We start from the raw sequence: 19868 nt of genomic DNA on the forward strand, positions 1-19868 counted from the left end.
TGCTTAAGGCTGTATATAGCCTATTGCTTAAATAGAGATTCATGAAAAAGTCATGTTTGTATTGCATTACAAAACAACGCGGCGTCCTGTATAAAATAAAGAGCTGCTTGTTGACTTAGGTTAGTATCCTTGCATTAAACATGCTGTCATTAAATAATTCAAAAACGCTATCGACTATCTCGATCCTTTTACTTTCGATACACATTCAGCGACGAGCCTCATCAGTCCCGCCGTTATCTATCATTAATCACAACGATATGTAAACTACATCCCCAAAAACACACAGCACGCTCACCAGTTCACCAGCCCCTGCGAAAAGTTTGTGAAAGTGGCCTGACGTCACACTCCCACAATGCTCGCGCGCCCCATAACTCTGCTGCTGCAGCCTGAGGAGCGCGAGACTCTCAGGCCCCGAAAAAAGAAAAATTAGAGAAAAAAATTGGAAAAAAATAATAAAACAACAGATCAAGAGGTGAAAGACCGGGAACGGTGGCGTGGGGCTCCCACGGTAGGTTTGCGCTTAGTCGGTGCTGGAATGTGACGGCGGTTCCTTGTGAAATTGACTAATGCGGCGCTGGAAAGTTTTTGGTGGCAACTGCTCGTTTTTTTTTTCTGCAAGTACTCATAATGTAGCTGCACGCTCTGATGTGTGCATGTTTTTTTAATGAGATCCCGATAATTAATGCAACTCATTCGGCCGCTGATCGATATGGCAGATGATACACGAGTGCTTCATAGTAATAACACGGTTGATATTTTCTCTCGAGCCGACGTCATTTATTTTTGCCTTATTTTTGTAAAACATTGGCGAGGCTTCGGGTATTTAACTTTTAATTGGTGCACGTTCGCTCGCGCTTCGCAAACTTCATCGATAAATACAGTGCAGATGCTTTTTGTTTACAAACCGAGACATTTGCATTTGATCGACCATCGGCTCGGCTGTGTCTATTGATGTTCAGTGTGACTTTGGAGCGAATAGTTGAATTTTAAGTAATTTCTGAATATTTATGTCTGTGCTGTGAACACACACGAGCTGAAGCACCGTTCCTGTTGAGTTTCAAACACTGGTTTATACAAACGCGTCTGTCTAAGAATAGTTCACTGCTTGATTTGAGAATATCACACTTGGACTGTAAATATACAACTATTTTCGGCTAGTTTGTCTCGTACTATAACTCTACCTCCGTGCTGCTATGGCTTATCTGCTGCTCGGCATTTGTTTGCCACAGATCGGTTGTTCCTGGGCGGATTGTGACTTTTCTATAATGCCGTCTTGTGTGAAAAACTGTTTGTTTGTGTATTCCTATCAAGAGGTGCTCAACAAACAAGAGTGTCAAGCGGTGGGTTGAGGTTGTGGGGCACCGTGTTTTAATGTTCATTTACATATGGCTATGTAGAGATCATTAATCGAATCACTCTGCTGAGAAATGATCACATTATGTTCAATAGTGAGACAAAAGTGAACTTTGTTTACACTGTAAACAAATATAGCCCACCAAATTGAAAACATAAGTTTAAGTTCTGCATTTAGTTAGAGAGTAAAATCAAAGCGGTTCTTCAGTCACAACTTGAGTGATTAGTTTATTACACTTTTATAACCACATTGAATTGAAGAAAATATAGTTAAAACTGATCCAATTGAGGACAATGGCATGTATTGTTGTAACAAGTTCATTGATAGACCGAAATATGTTGTCAGAATACAGAGAGCTCACTGAAATGCTTTAAGATGTAAAACTAAAAGTTCATTTTTGTTATTTGGTCGCAATTATGCTTATGAAATCTACCAATCATCCACCAGTAAAGGTGCAACACCATCCCTAAACACATGCAGGTGTGTGACATCTCTTGAAAAAAAATGATACCTTAAAAAAAATGCATCCCACTAAAATTGAAAACTTGAGTTTAATTGGTGCTTTAAATATGATGTGAAATCAAAGTCACAATCTGCAAGTTTCTTAGTTTATCAAACTGTTTTTGACTCTTTCGAATATTGTTACTAATAAGTGAAATGCAGTTGAAACACTTGAAGTGTATGAAATTAAAAATAAATAGCAGAAATGATTGTGAGGAGTTAAAAAAATAGTTTAAAATGTGTTTTTGCATTGCCCATTGTAGTGGTTAAAGGTACAGAAATTGTAATTAAAGTTAATTTGTCATTGCTGTTGTAAATGAGCATAACTGCGGCCAATCTTTAATTCACCAGTCAGCATGATTGCAACACTATAGTCACATATTCAAACACCTGTAGCTGAGTGAGCTTTTTCTCAAATATATGCAATGATGTTTTAAACATACATTACAGAGTGAAAGCTTTTCATTTGCTTTGCCTGTTTTTTCTCTGGCTCTTGTTTGTGTTGTGCTAAAGTTACTTTTTGTTGCTCTGTGCTTTGAAAATAATCTAAATGAGACGTTTCACTTTGACTGGATTCATTGGATGTATGTGAAAAGATGGCTTTCTAACAGTGATTGATAAAGAACAGGTTGCGACGAGCTCTTGTTTGGTGGTTGTGCTCCATCATGGCCCTCTACTTCCACTGCCTCGAGCTACATAATAAGGAAATGGAAGTGAGATCGTCATGAGACAGTGCTTTTGTTATTGACATTGCATGTTGAAACGCATATTGTTATGTTGAGACCGTATAGTTTTTCAGCATTGGCTCTGGTTAGACGATCTTTTGCTTCTGAGGGTCTTTACAAGGGTTTGACTGATTAATGAGTTTATCTGAGGGTTTGACAAGGGTTTGAGTGAGAACAATTCTAAAAAAATATTTCTGGTTCTTGTTCCATCTCAGATGTAGTTGTATTTTGTTGAGCTTGTCATTTTTTGACACATCAATGTAAGTTATTTCAAACATTTTCCTCGACATCTTTTAAAACGACTTTTTCTGCTTTGATCGTTTTTTTTAGATGTTGTGGGACATTTTAAACAAACGTTTCAGCAGTTTAATTTTCATGTGTTCTCTGAAAAGGCGTCTTACATGCTTGATTCAGTGTGCGAGTTAGAGAGAGAGACAGAGCATGTGCATCAAGGGGGATTTCTCCTCTGAAAACATCCCACAATTCCATGCTCCTCGGTGGGTAACAGGCTGATTATCATGAGAAAGCACATCAGAGGGGTTAATAGGTAGGACAGGCTTTGGAGAGCACAAACGCTACTTAATACGCAGTGTAGAATGGGGATCAGCCCTCATCTGAGTCCTTATATCCTCCACTTATAGTAGTGAGGAGTGAACAGGGACGATGCTGTGCCTGAGATTGTGCCGAGTTATATTAATATAGCTATTTATTTTGCATTATGATTTAAGTGTTTTGTGACAGTAATATGGGCTTGTGGTACAGTCGATGAGTTTGTTTGTATATGCGGCCGCAAGGATATAATATGTGTTTGTGTTGTGTCTAAATCCATGTCTAAAATGGGCACTGGGGAGTGTTTATGTGGGCAGTATGAACAGTAGCTGACCTGGTCACTAAGTTGCCTCATAAAAAAGGGAGGAGAGAAATAGAGAGATAAAATCAGGCCAAGTTCACAAGGAATTTATAACTCCTCCGAGCGCCGTAACACCAGATTTGATTTTTATCAGAAAATGATTCATGACTCAGAACTGACAGAAACATGAAAAATCGTTCGTTCAGGATTCCGATTTGCAACGCCTGTAGACCTGAATGATTGTAGAAATAGAATTTTGCCAGTGGTATTTTTAAGGCTACTTAAATATTATTAATTACAATAAATGAAAAACAATGTATTGCACGTTAAATGTGTATGACGGATATTAATTAGTGTAGAAAGTTGTAGAAATCAACTCCAAATATGCTATAATATGAAAAATCGTTCGTTCAGGATTCCGATTTGCAATGCCTGTAGACCTGAATGATTGTAGAAATAGAATTTTGCCAGTGGTATTTTTAAGGCTACTTAAATATTATTAATTTACAATAAATGAAAAACAATGTATTGCACGTTAAATGTGTATGACGGATATTAATTAGTGTAGAAAGTTGTAGAAATCAACTCCAAATATGCTATAAACTTTTAGTGTGTGTGTAAAAAAATTTTTGTTTATTAATAAATGTTAAGAGTTGTAATTTATTGTTGTCACAAAAAGAAGTCCTCGTATATTAAAGTACTTTTCAAGTTCTTTTTCATATAAAATCTGGTAAATTTAGCAGAGATGGTAAACGTATGAATATGTCATCAAACAAAAAAACAAAGCAAATAATTAAGATTGATTATAACAATGATAATGTGCAAATTAATAATACATTTATAATGTTCCATTGACAAATGTTGTACTCTTGCACAACGATTTTGATCTTAAAATGTAAAATTTGTTGATTTAAATGAAATCATTCTCAGAAACTGATTTGAATTTGTTTAGATTGTAATGTAAGGAAACCTAAAAATTTGGTTCATGTGGTAACATCTAAATTAAGTTTTATTCTAGCCAAAAATATTCCAAAATGTATGACAATAGTTTTAACACACATAAAAAAAAACATTATTTAAAAGGAAACTATTTCAAACTTTCAGGTAGAAGTCAGGTAGCTCCTTAAGGCAACAAAGTGGCATAGTTTTGTGTTTAAAGTGTGGAAAGTCATAAATCTAATTGTTTATTATTTAGTCTGAATCTACTTTTTTGATGCATTTTACACTGTCCTTAAACATTTTCTGAAGTATATATTTTAAGTTCCCTCATCAATCAGCATTTGATATGCATATGATGTAGCACAAAGCACGAAGATAAAAATGAAAGAAAGGAAAATAAAGTTTTAAGGGACTAAACTGTATGTTAGAGTACAGAACAGCGTTCAGAGGGGGTATAAAACAACAATTTCACCAATGGCAAATCCAAGCTCATTAATTGCAGGAGAAAGCGTCATCAAATAAACCGAACAAAGAGTAATAGAAAAGAAATCCACACATGTGTAAATACATGCTAATGTTCTTGACAGCTTTGCAAAACAAGTCCAAACACTAAGTACACATGCCACACACACCGCAACCAAGTCGCACACGCACAAGAAAAGAGTGTCTTTTTTTTCTCTTTGCTGGCATGCATTCTGACTGCACTTGCAGTATGCGGCGCCTTTAGATAGTAAGAAGACGCTAGATGTTTGAAACGCATAGCGCCACTGTACATGAGTGAAGCTGTGCTTTTGAAAGCAGCCGGCCAGGTGTAGCTTTTCAAGGCCCGAGTCTATCCATCACTGAACACCACTTATGCTGCAACCCCTCCTTCTCTTCCTTCAGATCCCCCTCGTCCATTTTTCCACCCCAAAGATGGGTCTTCTTCCTCTCCGAGCTACTTTCTCACTCGTTTACTGTCTCTCTGCTATCTTTGTTGTGAATTGATTGTCTTTCTTCAGGAAATGAACTGTTTTCTTTACAGTGCAGTAATTTCTTAACATCTTTTAATGTGATTACACTGATGATAATAAAAATTGTCAAAAAATTGTCAAAAGATGCCATTAAATAAAAAAAATAGTCAAAAGATGCTATTAAATAATAAATTATATTGGAAGCTCACTAGAAATTATAGAAATGATCCCACACTGCAAAAACAATGCGTTACATTAAGCAGCTGTTTTTACCTGATCTAACCCTCAAACTTGGTTTTGTGTAACAATTAGATTTAGATAAATAATATTTTTGAATTGTTTAAAATAAATAATTTAGGTATTACCTGCACATTAAAAACGTCGTTTTTCTGTGCATCTTTCAAGTGACAGGCACAGAGTTTGATGCAAAAATATAAATAAAAAAGTCAAACATTTTACATGAGAAAATGATTGAGAAGTAGAAATAAAACCAAAATATATGAAATTCAAGCACTCATTTATCCAAAGCAACAGCGACACCATGAAGGTTCAGAGGAGGGCAGCATCTTTTGAGCTTGTTGTGTTTTCATTGAGATTGTGAGGAGAAATAGTGAATTACAGGCGTAAAAGTCACATGACAAGAGGCGGTATATTCTGTGTCACTGTGATTGGCTGATCACACTTCCAATTAGATAATGCACACCTATCATGTGCACAACTGTTCTTGGCTGGTTGATTCATGAATGACCATCCACTTGGACAGCTCAACTTTTTACTAACATCTCAAACGACAAATAAAAACGAGCATAACATCATGACCTGTAATATGAGTAATATGCGTATAAAATGCATATTCATCAGTATTCGTTATCATTAGCTGTAGTCTTCAGTCTTCAGCATGATGCTGTTTACTTCTGCATGAGCTGTTCTTTATTGGTATGAATATGAGAACTCTTTGTACGACACTAAAAGGCTGATCAAATGTAATTCTGTAGCATTAAGCGAGGGCATGGATTTGACGGTAAATTATAACAGTATGAGAAAACAAACAATCAAAAACAGTCATATGGAGAGGATGGGAAATAAGATAAACTTTATGAACCTCAAATGGATACCACAGCGCTCACACACACACACAGTCATGTACGGAGAATCCAAAAGACCTTGAGCGTGATTAGATGACTCAGTCACAGAGAGGAAAAAGAAAGCTGGATGATGAGGGAGAGAGTCACAGAAGAGGGCTGGAGGAAAACATTTGTGATTCACGTGGTCGTTTCAGTTGTATCCCACACATAATGTAGAAAAAGCAATGTTTTGCCTTAGAGGGAGGGTTTGTTTAGTTGTGTATTGATGTACAGATTGGGCTGTGTAAGTGCTGGTTATCCAGTGAGATGTCAGGTGTTTTCACTAGTTCCTCTGTTCTCCGCAAGTGAAGAAGGAAAAAGAAAGTTGTGTATGCTATGATTTGATTGGTAATCATATAATGAATTATAATGGCAATCAAACAAACATTTATAAAGAGAAGCTGGTATGTGACACCCTAACTTGCATTGTTTCTTAATTTTCTTACTTATGCATTGACTAAGTTAACTATTAACTGAACTATACAGAATAAGGACAAATTGGTTAGACTAAGGGATCTAAAATATGGTCATGTAGAAGGCATTAACATGTGCTTTAGAAGTGCTAATAAACAGCCAATATGCTAGTAATGTGCATGCCAATAAGCAACTAGTTAATAGTGAGAACTGGTCACTAAACTAAAGTGTTACTGAGAAAATGTATGAAATGAAGAATCTTTAGTTATGCTTAGGTTGAGCCTTAAGTCTTAAGCAAAGTACTCTTTTCTTGAATGCTACAAACTGTATGACTTCAATATGTTTACGTAATATACCTTTAATACATAATATATTTTGTATTGTTTTTATTTATCATAGTTTTATATTATATTTAATATGAGTGGTTCACAACCAAAGGTCAATTTTGTTGTTATTGTTGTTAAGTCTTTACCTAAATTATGCCAAAAAAAAAAAAAAAAAATTGAATATTTGTTATATTCTCTCTCTCTTTCTCTCCCTCCTTCAGCTGCTCCCATTAGGGGTTGCCACAGTGGAAATATTATATTTTATATTTTATATATTAATTGTATTTTTATATTATGTTTAATGAGCGGAAAAAGCAAAAAGCAAAGTCAGGCTTTTTTTTGCTTTTTTTTAAAATTTAATCCATGTTTTGTTGCTTGTTTTTAACATTTAACTCATCAACCATCTAAGGTCTACATTTTAGACCTTAGATGGTTGATGTGTTAAATATTAACACATAGACTCTAAAATATTTTGTTGTTGTTGTTGTTTAAACAAGGCTTTTACATAAGCGATGCCTAAACCCGTCTTTCTCCTTTCTTTGTTTAATTGAATATGTTTAATGAGCGGAAAAAGCAAAAAGCAAAGTCAGGCTTTTTTTTGCTTTTTTTTTACATTTAATCCATGTTTTGTTGCTTGTTTTTAACATTTAACTCATCAACCATCTAAGGTCTAAATTTTAGACCTTAGATGGTTGATGTGTTAAATATTAACACATAGACTCTAAAATATTTTGTTGTTGTTGTTGTTTAAACAAGGCTTTTACATAAGCGATGCCTAAACCCGTCTTTCTCCTTTCTTTGTTTAATTGAAGTACAATTTTCATCAAATTAGTATATATAAAAGGTGATAATTTTATTTAGTATCTTACGATCATAGACTCTCATGATGTATTCTGGGGCTTTATGAATGCAACTACAATCTTTAATTTGGTCTATAAGGGACAATTTCTTGCAAATATTTTCTTATTTCTCCCCCTCATTCACTTTGTGAAGCTCTGTAAATTGGCTTTATGCTACTGGGAGCTCTGCCCACAGCTCTTCATTAATGTGTGTGTTTTTACTCCAGGTTTTCATGCTGGTATAATTGGGCTTCCTGACGTGGGACCTGTATGCAAAGTGCATGTTTGTGTGAGCAGCTTAGCTTGTGAGTGAAACTGAAAATCAGAGAGCCTGTTTGAACAGGAGCTATTTAAAGTTGTAGATGAATTTCTGGTGATATAATATGAGTTTGATGGAGAAATATTTCCTGGCAGCACATGAGAGCGACGTCTCATTGTGTGCGGTCAGGTGTGTGGTCCACCGAATCCATTGTTACATTTTCAGCTGGAACTGAGTGAAGAATCGCTAGAAGATCTTGGTGTCTGTATTCACTCAGAAAATATATGAGTGGAGGAGGAAAGAAAAATAATGAAAGGAATCATGTATCATGATGTGACTACTTTACCAAAGCTCCGCAATTGCTTTCACTGTCTCTTTTACACTTAAACAGACATAATTAGCTGTCTGTTTATGGAAAATGCTTCAGTTCTCTCACTTTTTCTCACACTATAAATGTGATTTTTTTTTTGTATTTTATTGGCATTTTTTGATAAACAATTATCAAAAATGGTAAGCACAGTAATAGAAGTATATCTTTAATCAGTATATCGCAAAAATGTAGTGATAAGGGCCAGTAATGGTTATAAAAATAAGAAGAAACTGTACTGAGATTTTTAGGTTGTTTATAATGTACTTGACGTGATAACATCTAAATTAATTGGTTTTATTGCAGTCAGCAATGACTATGACTGAATCATCCTGACTAGGCATGGGCCGGTATGAGATTTTGACGGTATGATAACCTAACGAGTTGCAATAAGACAAAAAACGGCCGGTTGCCGATCGCGTAAAGGCGGGCGTACACGGTGCGATTTTTGCTGTCGTACAAGCTCGCAGGTTTTTTTTTTCTCTCGGGAGAACACTGCACTCAACCTGAGGCATTCCTACACTTTCAGTCTTTGAGACATGAAAAACAGCGCAAACCGCAGGAACGGTATAACGGAAAATATTAGCGGTTTTGAAACCGTGAAATTTTCCAATCGCGGTATACCTTGAAACCGGTAATCGGCCCATGCCTAATCCTGACTGTCATTTTCAAGAAAAATTGCTCCTAAATGCAACTACTGTACATTTTCCAAAATGCATTAAATTAAAAAATAAAATAAAATAAAATAAAGCAGTAATATTTAATATGAAAAGTAATTTTTAAGGGCCAGGACAGGTAGAAATAGAATGTGTACATTTTCAAAACTGCACAAAATAACATAGTAGTAAAATAAAAACTTGAATGTCACGATCAACAGTATTCAAGTCAAATATTATATTTATTATGACTCAAAGTATTTTTAAGGCTTAGGAAGGACAGGAAGCAAAAACAGGATCAAAAAATAAAATAAGAGTGTAACACCTGTTGAATGTGTTGATCGACAGTATTAAAGTCAAATATACTATTTAATATGAAGTCCTCAAATGTAATTTTTAAGGATCAGGACAGGTAGAAATCACTCGAGATAACAACTGCATATTTTCAAGACTACATGAAAAACGTAATATAATAAAAATGCTTTTATTTTGTATTGTCATTTCTGAAGGTGTGCAGCTCAAAAATGAGTTTTTCTGCAGCAGATGTTCCACAGTAACACTCGCATTGATCCTTTTCGGACAATCTTACAAAATATGTGGTCTCTCCCTCTCTTTCTTCCATGTTTTCTCAGGCTAACCACAGCTCACTCCAGTGGCAACATAGCAAAATTGTAGATGCTGATTTCCTCTCAAAGGGATAGAGAGAGAAAAGGAGAGAACAAAGGGAAAGAAATGAAAAAGAGAGCGAGAGAGAAGCTCTGGTGTTAACAAATGACCTCTGTTGCTTGCTTTCTTCCTCTCTTTCACTCTCCCTCCCTCTCTCTTCCTCACAAAGTCCAGAACAACAACAACAGGAGGAGAGAGAGAGAGAGAGAGAGAAATGAAAGTAGAGAGAGGACTCTGGGTCTCTTTCTGTGTGCCCTCCTGTGGCAGCGTGAAGTTTTTAGTTTGATTGAAGGGCCCTTTTCTCTGCTGTGTGGTGTGAAAGCTGTCCTAATTGAATGATAAAGTGGCCCGAGATGGAGTCCAGTGAATAGGCAACAATACACAGCCTGTGTGTGGTAGAGGGTTTTTTTTGGTTCTCGTCCAGGCCACTCTCTCTCTCTTTCTTTCTCTCACTATCTCTCTCTCTCTTGCCCCGCTGTGAGTGGGGGTCCCATTATCGAGCGCTCTGCTAGATTCGGTCACATGACTCCTCCCTGCCCGCTCACCCGGCCCCTCCCTCCCCTGCCGAAGAGCAGCCAATCAGGCGGCAGCAGGGATATTTCTCAGCGACCATGTGGTTGAATGCCCTCATTTAGCGAGCAGCTGACTCACAGTACATGTCTTTCTCTATCACACACTTCGCCTGCCGGACGCTGGCGAGGGAGAAAATTCCATGTCCATGCACTTTCAGCGTATACGCCGTAAACAGTCCAGACTGGCTCTTCGGGTCTAACTGTAGTGGGACCGTATCCGATGAAAGTGAAATGCTCTCTTATGTTTAATCAGAGGCAGATGCTGTTCATCTTTTGATTCGATCGCTAATAATATAACACTGTGCTCAGGATGCAATTATTGTCTAGTTCACTGGCGGGTCACTAGCTGATCTTAGGGTAACACTTTTAGTTTTATACCCATTACATGTTATTTATATTTATCTGCAGTTACTAGATCCTTTATTTTTATGTTCAGTACAAAAATGCACCGAATGAACATCAATGTAACCATCCATTAGAGTTTGTATATGCAGATGTTCTGCTGTAACTGTAATTTGTATATATAAAAAAGGCTAGATTTAATTTATAGACTTGTTTTTATAGCGCAGGTTAGGATTACGGAGTTTTTGAGGTGTTAAAATGATTAATGCAAATTTTCCCTCAAATTAAAGACTATACATTTATTCAAGATGGAATCAAAAGGCAATAAACAAAAAAAAAGAAAAAGAAAAAAATTTGTATCACAAATGTGCCTCTAAGAAAAGTCCACTCGATCAAAATGTATTTTTTGTTTGTCATCTTTTCAAGGTTTCTACATCATTTATAATATTCTTGGAAGTGGTTTGTAACGTCTCTTGAAATTGTTTGTAAATTCACTAGGTTTTTTGACCCAGCTCTGTTCAGTTTGTGCTGTCAAATAAATATAGGGGTATATCATTTTTTTTATCTACAAGGACAGTGTCTTGATGAATGTTACAGTAACTGTGTGCTGCAGCCTTGCTAGGGTCTGTTTGCACATTAGCTCTTTCTCTCTTTAGCATACAAAGCTGAACGTTTGGTTAGCAAAGACAAGCACAATCTGAGAATTTTTTTCTATGAATGAGTACATGAGACTAGTGTCAATTGTAATTTTTTCACCTTAATGGACAGACAAGAATTGTTTGATATAAGAAACATGCATGTGTGACAATACACAGTAAGATTATTAAGATTAAGAAAAATTTATACTTTTATTCAGCAAAGATGCATAAAATTGGACAGTTTTGTTACAAAATATTTTTGTATTTCAAATAAGTGCTGCTGGTATTTAAATATTGTATATTTGGTATTAAAATATTTAGACTTCATAGCAATATAAATAAAAATAAAAAGTTTTATGAATTTTTAAAATATAGAGTAATTGTCCCTGGACTTCTTTAGAATGATGGGAAATAGTGGGTTAAACCAATTCATAATCCATAATCAAAACAAGGTCAGTTTCCCTTGAGTTGTTTTTTGTCTAAAGCAGTTCCTCTGCTCTGTTTCATTATCTTGTATTGGTTCTCGCCTTTAAGAACCTTTTCTTCTGTTGACTCTTCTGGTTTATTTTTCAGTTTATTCCAGAGGCTTTTGCGTGTGTCCATAGGTTAATCTTATCCATTGCAGTTCTCCACTATTATTTTTTGTCACTGTTGATTTCGTGTCATCAAGTTTCAGGATTTAGCATGCACATTTCTTGACTCTACTCAACTTCCTTACCGTGCTCTTGTTGAACTTCCTCTGCTGCTAGTGCCACTACTAGCGTTGCAGATCCTTCCTCTCATTCAGCTGTTGTCCACCTTGAGTTTAAATGTCTGCTGCGGGATGTGGAAAGTCAATCTCATCATCAGTTTCAGGCATTTGTGCCTGTTCAGCTTCATCAGCCATTACAGTAGTCTAAGTTAACCATTGGTTTTCAACACCCTGCACTGTAAGAGAAACGCTCTGACCCTTTATATAAACCACTTTTAGCCCCGGTTCCTGCTACACTATAAACTTGTTGCTGTCTTGCAGGTTTCCTCTGAGTCTTTCCTGAGACTTTTTTTTTTCATATAGAATGACCAACAAGGTTGTGCGCCATTCAGAGTTGAATTTAGTGTGCAGTTAAATTCCATTTCAGTTTAAAGGAATAGTTCACACAAAAATGAAAATTTGCTGAAAGATTACTCAAACTCCTTTACGTCTTGAATGGCTGGAGGGTGTTTCTTCATCAGAACAGATGTGAAGAAATATAGCATTACATCACTTGCTCACCAATGGATCCTCTGCAGTGAATGGGTGCCGTCAGAATGAGAGTCCAAACAGCTGATAAAAACATTGCAATAATCCACAACTAATCAAGTCCATTAATTCATGTCTTGTGTGTGTTTGTAAGAAATATAACCATCAAGACATTTTAACTTTAAACTGTTGCTTCTGGCCAAAATACAAGTCCATAATCCATAATAAACCTCCAGTGAAAAGTCTATCTCCTGTTGTCCTCTCACATCAAAATCGACTTATTTGTTTAGAACAGTTTTGGACTGTTTTTGCAAGTGAACGGTTCTTGATCTGTGTATATTTTCTCTCTGACTCAGACTTTTTCACTGGAGAAAGCAATATTTAAAGACGTTAAAAACGTCTTGATGGATTGGTTTATTACAAACAGCTTGTGGATTATTGTGATGTTTTTATCTGCTGTTTGGACTCTTGACGGCACCCATATACTGCAGAGGGTCCATTGGTAAGCATGTGATGTAATGCTAAACTTCTCCAAATCTGTTCCAATGAAGAAACAAACTCATCTACATCTTGGATGACCTGAGAGTGAATACAGTTTCAGCAAATGTTCATTTTTGGGTGAACTAATACTTTATTAGATTAAAATTAAGGTAGCAAACGGGATACAAAATTGCAGTTGCAGAGAAGTAGAATTCAAATGAATTCATTATTTTTTAACTAAATTTTTAACTAGAAAATAACAGTTTGTCAAGTCTTTCCCAGGATGCATAAACTGTGTTGAATTTGTTGCTTTTGTATGCAATGCTGATGTAAAAACGGGCATATTTGAGCACATTTTCACCCTGTAAATCTGGAAGTAAAGCCGGAAAGATCCTTGTAAAGAATGTGAAGTTGGTGACAGACCACAGACATTGAATTTTACAGAGGATCATCTCCTCCTTTTCTGTTCCTGGTGCAGTGCCAGGTCCATGCAGCCTTGCATCCATGTGCAACAGGTATGAATAAACATAGAAGTAGTCCTATATAAACCTCCTGCAATAACCTGCAAATCCTTGGAAGGACACGAGGTCCTTGATGTTTCTGGGTCACGACCAGGTAGTAAGGGTGGAAATCTTTTCAGGACCTGTCTCCACTCCATTCCTCAAAACCACATGGCCGACATATTTGACTAATGTCCAAAAGTATGGCATGTCTCAGAGAACAGTTACATTCTTTCAGTGTACTGAATCCTCAAAACAAGCAATTCTATATTCCTAGACAAACATGGCATTGGCAGAAGAGACTAAAATGTTTAAAGATTCATGCTGTTCAGCTCTTTTAAAACATTTGTTGGTATCAGAAAGGCAGATTTAATGTGGGTTGTTTTCACTAGATTTATCTTCACTACATTTATCTACATCTTTGAAATGGAAGCATGGGACTTTCCTCAAAGTTACACAACTATAAGTCTTTTATTGTCTGATTGTTTGATTGAACATCTGAAAGTCTACACCTAGGCAGATTGCATCACTCTTGTTATTTACGACTGTAGTGGGAGATGTCAAGGGGCTTTCAGCGTTTTGGAGCTTCTTTAGGGTGAAGTGCGTAATTATGTGGTCACTAATGTGCCACATAATATTTCTTTAAGTTGAGGCACAATCTGACCACCTGCACCTTTCCATTTCTAGTTTCCATTTGAGAAGTAAGCTGACACTTGACCCTCGTGACATAGTTTTGACACTTCAGTAAGTTGAATACAAGTGCATTTGCACCATAAATTGTGATAAAGATGTGCGATCAGCTCATCATAGGGTGATAAGAGTTTGGCAGTTACAGTTTGTTCTCACTTTTTTTGCAAAGAACTTTACTCACTGTCATGCACTACAGATTGTGTGTCCGCTAGGCAGTGTTCTCATCTCACTTTCAGGTTTTGTGTATCAAAGGCTTGTCAGGTGCCAGCTGCAGTGCAGTACACAACAAGCATCCTGTCTTGGGTTAAACATGGACATTGGTTAAAATAAGCAGAAGACATACTAAACAGATGAGATGCAGATGTTCTGTCACAGAACAAGCTGTCAGTGTAAGGAAATGTGACAGGATGTTAAATGATTTCACATGATTTAAATAAACTCTATAACATCGTCTAATTTTTTAAGTTTTTCAACACTAGTAGTTTGCTCATATGCATTACCGTTCAAATTTTTTTTTTTTTTAAGAATTCTCTTATGCTCACCAAGGCTGCAATTATTTGATCAAAAATACAGTAAAACACTAATATTGTGAAATATTATTACAAATTAAAATAAGTTTGAATAAATGTCAAATTTATTCCTGTGATGGCAAAGCTGAATTATCAAGAAACATTTCTTTTTACAATCAATGCTTCAGTCAGTTGAGCTACTTAATCTGTCGTGTTTTCCACAAAAATATTTTTATAGTTTTTTGATGAATAGAAAGTTTAAAAGAACAACATTTATTGAAATTTGTCTTTAGGATTTTTATTTTTAATTTTTTTGTAAATATGTAAAAGGTTCATATGTGAAGTAATTAAATTGATTGACGGCCCAAATAAATAAAACGCAAGAGCGCGGTGTAAACGGCTATGTGTAAATATAAAAAAGCCTTTACTGTCACTGTTTATCAATTTAATGTGTCCTTGCTGAATAAAAGTATTATTTTCTTTAAGGAAAAAAAGAACTGTTAATACACATCGCTCTCTACTAGATATGGCTCAGGTCTCTCTTTTGGTGTGAGTCTGTGGATTTTTTTGCACAATGTTTTTGCCTGTTGTTTGCCAATCAGAAATCATTTAGTTAAATCGCATCTCACCTCAGCAGGGCATGTGATTTGAAGTTTCGTTCATGCCCACAGCACAAATCTTGCAACCACATGAAGTTCAGTGAATGTCCAGAGTGCGTTGAACTGTGATTGCAACACATAGTGGCTACTTTCAAGAAGATAAAATATATTTATGATTTAAAATATATGTACACGTGAAAGTTGTGAATACAAGTGTACTATATACTAAGTTATGAGAGTTTGTGTGTGTGTGTTTGTGTGGTCTTGGTATTCCCTACTTTATGGGGACCAAATGTCACCACATAGAGTAAATGTTGACCTTGTGAGGACATTGTTTGGTCCCCATGAGGAAAACAGCTTATAACTCATTTAAAAATGCAGAAAGTTTTGTGTGAAGGTTAGGGTAAGGGCATAGAAAATACAGTTTGTACAGTATACAAATCAGTATGTTTATGGAATGTCCCCAATAAAACATGGAAACCAGTGTGTGTGTAGGTTAATGTTGAATTGAGCAGGACTGAAGCAGCAGTCTGTTAACTATTTCACCGTTCAGGTGAAACCCAAACCCTTTCAGCACATAGCGATCAAGCCACACACACACAAACACACGCGCAGGCTAACAGAAAGACATTCTCACCCTCAGTGCTCCGTTACACTCTATTGCGCACACTCACACTTTTACGTCAACAAGTTTGTCCTGATTGTGTCTTTCTACTAGAGACTGATGTTTTTGTCTATGACTAAAACGATACAGATTATTTAAATGCTGAAGTCTCTGATAATCATTATGCAATCTGATTTTTAATGATTGATTTGTTTTTGCTTTTTGGCACAATAATTAAATTATTCTTATGCTACAACAAAAATATAATGCATCTTCTAATAATAATAATGTGTATTTTCATTATTATTATTATTATTAAAAATGCTAAATATCAAAATCTAAATATCAAAACATTAAAAAAATTAAATATTTATATTTTATATTATATTTATTCTATTTATACAATTATAATAACAATCATTAATATTCATTATTATTATTATCATTATATACATGTAAATATATTTTACATTTTTAAATATTTTTATATTTATATTTTATTATTATTATTATTATTATGTAATTTACAATTTTGTATTATTCTTAATAAGGATACTTTTTATTGTAATATACATTTAATACATGCACATATATTTTATTTTTAATATTTCAATATTTCTATTTTTAATTTAATATTTTGAATGGTAACACTTTAGCATAGGGACCAATTCTCACTGTTAACTAGTATTACTAGCATATTGGCTGTTTATCAGTGCTTATAAAGCACATATTCTGCATGACCATATTCTGCATCCTTAATCCCAATACCTAAACTTAACAACTACCTTACTAACTATTAATAAGCAGTAATTAGGAGTTTGAGGCAAAAGTTGTAGTTAATGACAGAATATTTAAGATTTTTATTTGAACATAAAAAAAACTATATAGACACATTAAAAACAAAACACATAAAACAACAAAAACACCATAAAATGATTCAAACTGAAAAAAATAGTAAACTAAACTATATAGACATATTAAAAAACTAATATAAGGGCCTTTCGCACCGCGTGAACCTTTTCATAGTACCAGAACTAATTGTGGAACTACCCACTTTTTGACGTTTTCGCACCGCCGGAACTGGGTGCGATTTTAGTACCGGACTGCCTTTTTCGAGAACCAAATTAGCTCCTACTCCGGAGCAGGGTCTAACCAGCACAACTGGTACTAATCGTGACGTAAGTAGACATTGATTGGCCAAACGCGTACGAAAACGCCCTCACCCGCCATGATTTAAAACGCTGTGTAAACATACTGTAAACATTGTGTCAACTTATTTCGCAAGTATGGAGAACAGCGATAGATGGACGGACGCTGAAGTGCAGGCACTTGTAGCAAATGTAGCACTGCCAGTTGTCGGTGGAGATTCTTAGTCCTCCTTTCCGTTCTTTCAATCGCTTTACGTATACGTCGACATTCCATGTCCATTATTGTAGCATTATAACAGAACTTTCAAATGTATCTAGTATGATAAAACAGCGCTGATTTTTTTCCACATACGCACGACTGGAAGGAGCGGTAGCAGTTGACTGTGGTATAATAAAAGCTCCGCTGCTTTCGAGCCGTGTGTCACGCTCGTTCAGCGGCCTCATTTCGCTTCGACGGCTTTCAGCCTCACTGCTTCATTCTTAATAAACGTTAATAAATCATCAGCTCATCCATGAACATGATTTCTGCCCGAGTCCCATCGGATTGCATCGGCTGTGGGGATGAAGGCGACAACTCCCATGATTCCACACTCAGTCACGGCGTAATCTAACTACGCCTTTGTCTATTTGTTTATTTTGAATACGCGCCCTCCAGTGGCGAAAATTACATACTGTGCCTTTAATAGTTAGTTAATAGTGAGAATTGTACCTTAAAATAAAGTGTAACCTTTTTATTATTAATAATAATAATAATAATAAGAATTCTAATAAGAATTTCTACTTAAGAGTTTTAAGTATTAAAAGTTCCTCCTTTTTAATGTTTTTGTGCATGAAAAGGAATTTATCTGAATGCACACATACACATGCACACAATCACGCTGCTCAGCATTTGTGGTGTTGATTGGTGGGTGTAGGTAGTGGGCTGGAAGACCACCCCGGGTTAGATGGCCATTGAAAGGAGAACAAGTGTTTTTAGCTCCGGGGAAGGAGAGAATAGAGTCTTAATGAATAACTGCTCTGCCTCGGTGTCTTTCACCTCACGGGCTACGGGGAGTCCTCCCCCCGACACACACACATCGCTCTCTTTCTCTCCACAGCCCTTTTTTCTTTCTCTTTATCCTCATGCAGGATTTTCATTGCACATCAGTACGGCGAACTCGTGCACCAGAGCTTTATTGCCTACATCAATACGCACGTCTTTATGTATGTGTGAGCAAGGAGGGGAGCTGTAATGCATAGCTGATCTCTATCTGTCATCAGAGAAGCTTCGAGAGATTCCTTATGGAAGGGCCCCACCTCACTGCATCACAATTCAGGCTTGTTCTTCTCTGATAAGTCATCAAATATCTGCACTGATGCCTCTGGTGCCTCTGGTGCAGACCCTGGTTCAGCCAGAAGCTCAGTTTTACATGCACAGAACAGGACTTGTGTCTGCTGAGACATCTCTGAAAACAATTTACTTGGAGACAATGGCCATAGAAATTTGTTGAGCTGTGTTTATTTTTGAGTAAGATTTCTTTCGTGGTTCTATTGTGAATGTGAGTTTGTAGTTTGTATATCAAATGTGGTGAGACCCTGAATATCTTTCTATTTCTACGTTAGCTGTCAGTGTGAGCTCTACCCAAAAACAAACATACAGCATGAGCAGTGTAGTCTGATTCGTGAACACATGACTTCTTTGAGCTGGTGCTTTTAATCAAATGTTCAGTAAGATTCAATGATTCCAACTGGTAAGTTACAATCAGTGTGATGAATCCTTCACTGAATATATTCACTGAATCTGTCAGAGAGATTCCTGAATCAACATGTGACTTTTTTACTAAACTGCATCTCGAACAGAAAAACCTGTGAAAACTGTGGAGCAAGGTTATTATAGTTAACTGAATCTAAAACTATAAAAACCATAAAAAAACATTTGCATTACTTGAAATAAAAGAAACATTAACAAAATAAATATAAAAAAATATATATTTCAGCTATGTACCAGGGAAACATAAATTTTTAAAAAAACTAGACCCATTAAATAATAATAATAAAATGATAAAAACATAATACAATTACTAAACTAATAAAATTACTAAAACTGAAAAAAGTAAAAACAATTTATATATATATATATATATATGACAAAAACACCAAAAATGACTGAAACTGAAATAAAAATTTGTAAAGGCTATATAGACACATTAAAAACAAAACACATAAAACAACAAAAACACCATAAAATGATTAAAACTTAAAAAAATAGTAAACTAAACTATATAGACATATTAAAAAACCTAATAAAATGACAAAAGCACACCATTAAATTACTAAAACTTTAAAAGTAAAATGAAAATGGAAAATCTAAATATAAAAATGAATTCAAAATGTTAACAAAAACTATACTAGTTTCTCAATGATATTAAAATAACTATACTGTGAAGAGGCTTCTGAATCAAAGAAAATGTTCAAACAGTTTGGTAACAGTTTAAAAAGCTTAACTGCTTGCATTAAATAATAATAAAGTTTATTATTTTATTTATTGCAATGTTCAGGACTGTGTGTTATAAATAACTGTAGTTATCGGCTGAACTAATAATAATAATAATATA

At 35.5% G+C, this 19868-nt stretch overlaps 1 protein-coding gene across 1 annotated transcript in view; it reads left to right on the forward strand.

The window, feature by feature from the left end:
* Window positions 1-308: 308 nt before the first annotated feature.
* Window positions 309-19868, forward strand: part of LOC107747490 (zinc finger protein PLAGL2-like) — a 36321-nt gene continuing 16761 nt past the window's right edge. The window contains exon 1 of the mRNA XM_016562023.1: window positions 309-508. The gene's annotated coding sequence lies outside the window, so the exon portion shown is untranslated. The remainder of the gene's footprint in view (window positions 509-19868) is intronic.

Source organism: Sinocyclocheilus rhinocerous, unplaced genomic scaffold (assembly GCF_001515625.1).
Source record: "Sinocyclocheilus rhinocerous isolate Xijiao unplaced genomic scaffold, SAMN03320098_v1.1 scaffold1370, whole genome shotgun sequence".
NCBI lineage: Eukaryota > Metazoa > Chordata > Actinopteri > Cypriniformes > Cyprinidae > Sinocyclocheilus > Sinocyclocheilus rhinocerous.